The 2959-nt window shown below is 48.2% G+C and overlaps 1 pseudogene; it reads left to right on the forward strand.

Moving 5' to 3' along the window:
- Positions 1 to 772: 772 nt before the first annotated feature.
- On the forward strand, positions 773 to 2656 carry LOC119272898 (annotated as a pseudogene).
- Positions 2657 to 2959: the final 303 nt, after the last annotated feature.

Here is a 2959-nt window from a genome sequence, read left to right on the forward strand (position 1 = left end):
GCGAAAGTTCCGCCCTGGTGGTACGGGCTGGCAAATGGTGAAGAGCTAGCAACTATTTCTTACAGCCTATACCTGCATCCTATATCCATTTTCTTGATTTATGTTTGTATATCAAGTTTGTTCTGTTCTTCAGACCTTCAATCATAAATTGAAGGTTTGAGATTAAATTCCTCATCTTATACATTTGAATTTTTGTTGTAAAGCAGTGTATTTGCTTTTCTAAAAAAATCATGGCCATACCACCGGAGGCAGGGCAGAGCATATACAGTGAGGGAAGCCCTTGGGTGTGGGGGCATATACAGTGCTAGTGAGACTACTATAACATGCGTGAATTAAACATGTTCCCTGGAGATGCAAATGCTTGGATTACATAGGGCATATATAAGGGTCTTTCGGAAACTCTCCGCTTCTAACTCCGCTGCGGGAGCGGAGCGGCATTTAGTGTAATTTGAGCAAGCAGCCAAATGGGCGCTCCGCCGGCTCCGCTCCCTGGTGAAGGAGCGGAGTATTACCGAACACGGCCATAGTAACTGAAAGTTGCTCCCTCTAAATAAAATAGTACTATTAGATTCAGATTTTGTCTGTCATGTCAGCTTCAGGGTAGATTTTCCCGCAATAAATACAGATACATAAAGGAAAAGGAAGTAATGCCACCTGTTCTTTAGCCAAGAATCAGTCAAACTAGCGACAACTAAATTCCACACGTCTTATGGCGTGTTGATTCGTCCAGCATTGTGCTCCACTAATTGCAGTCATCAGTCAAGCAGTCACCTTCAAACCTTCAATCCAGAAGCCTCTGCGAGTCTTTAGTCAGGTCCAAACACCTTCCCCAAACCTGACACCACCCAGCAGCTAGCACTCGTTGCTGTTTACCCCGCCATCTTCCGTCGCAGTACCACGCCTGGTGCTGGAGTCAAGGAGGTTCACATAACAATGGACATCCTCGTCTCCGCAATCCTAGGTGACCTCGTCAGCAGGTCGGCGTCGTTCGTGATCGGCAAGTACTTCCGGCAGCAGCCTGGCATCGACATGATTCTCCAGAGGCTGCAGCGAGTCGTCCAGAGAATCGACACCGTCGTCAAGGAGGCCGAGGGACGGCGCATCACCAACCAGGGGATGCTCCGTCAGCTGAAGACGCTGAGGCAAGGAATGTACAGAGGCCGCTACATTCTTGATGCCCTGAGCTTCCAAGCCGCCCTTGAAGATGAGGAGGGGGTGAGCCACCCACGGCCACTGACTGCTGCTCTGCTGTCTGAATCCAGTAGTCTCGCCAAACGGCTTCGTTTCTCCGGTGGTGCCGGTGGCGGTGGTAGCAGCAGCAACAGAGAAGCAGCAGGAGTGTTAATGTTCGGTGCAAAGAACAGCATACGAGAAGAGCTGCAACGTGTGGTTTCTTCTCTTGAAGACACCATGGATGCAGGTATGAAGGAGTTCCTTCTCTTCTTGGAGTCGTATCCTCGGGTACTCCGCCAACCATACGCCGCATATTTGCTCTTGGAGAAGTGCATGTTTGGTCGCCAAACGGAACGGGAACGGGTCCTGGATTTCTTGCTCCATCCTGCTGCTACTCCGATCTTGGCTGTACTTCCGATCGTCGGTCCAACCACTCTTGTTGAGCATGTCTGCAGGGATGAAAATGTGCGCAGTCGCTTCTCGACGATCCTCTTCTTTCCAGAAGGCAGCCTTGAGGATGAAGGAGTGACCGACTTGAGAGGGGGCAGCAACTTCAAAGTCAGACATCAGAATCACGCCACTCAGTCTCACACCAGGTTTCTGATCATTGTCGAAACCGCCAAGGACATCAACGAGGGAGCATGGAGAAGTCTGAAATCGTGCGTCACCCGTATGGCACCTTGCGGTGGGAGTAAAATCATAGTCACCGGTCGGTCAGTCAGAATAGTGGATCTTGGAACGACGGGAGCGCTTTCACTGGGCCGTGTCCCTCGAGAAGCCTACTGGTATCTCTTCAAGTCGCTCGCGTTCGGAAGCGCGAACCCTGACGAGCACCGAAGCATGGCAGCGATGGCCATGGAGATCGCTTCGGAGCATAGACAGTGTTTGATCAGCGCGCATATGGTTGCCGGGTTACTGCGAGATAACTTCAGTCCCGGATTCTGGCGTGCAGTCCTTGGAAGCGTGAGAGCGTATAGAAACTAGAAAGGCACGTCACCTTGCGTGCGAAGATGGACAGCGGTATTATTGGAGGCTGGGAAGGAGCTGCAAATATTTCTTGATTTGCAGCCATCACCAGTCAGATTCAAGTGAGCAAGTCCCCAAGATCAGTGTGCAGGAAATCATCTCGGGGCGTGGTGGTACATTGCCCTTGCCCAGAGGGAAATTTGAGGCTCTCGCATGGAGGTCTTGCATACCGCCCTACTACAACTATACGGTAAGCTGTATGATGCCAGCACCGCAATCTACGGTGGGAAGGAAAAGGAAAGAGGTGTCTCCTTCAGAAGGAAGGACACTTGGTTTGAGCTTGTGAGCCAGTGACCGCATAGTCTTGCGAATCAGAAAATATCATTACATTATACAGTATATAATTGCTTCCATACTGACTATTGAGTACGGTGTGTTTGGCGAAGTATAAGTCAAGCTGCCGGTTATTTTTTTACATCGAGAACCATATTTTTCTTTTTTTGAGTGAAGGCCATCATGGCTAAAAATATCTTTTCAGTTATGTGCACACAAATAAGACAAATATATGGATGAAATATAGATTGACTATTTGCTATTATATGGATATTCAAATTTGCCATTTTGTGTAGCTTACAAATTAACGTTGTAATTATTTAAAATTTGTACAAATACACATAACACACATTCACATATTTTATGTCTTGTCAGCGCAAACTTGTTCTCTGGGGGTGCATAGGGTTCTAGGGGCACATATTTTCTGTCTTGTCGGCGCAAACAGGAATACTATGAATGTGTGTACTTTAAACAGCAATTTCCTGAT

Source organism: Triticum dicoccoides, chromosome 3A (assembly GCF_002162155.2).
Source record: "Triticum dicoccoides isolate Atlit2015 ecotype Zavitan chromosome 3A, WEW_v2.0, whole genome shotgun sequence".
Taxonomy (NCBI): domain Eukaryota; kingdom Viridiplantae; phylum Streptophyta; class Magnoliopsida; order Poales; family Poaceae; genus Triticum; species Triticum dicoccoides.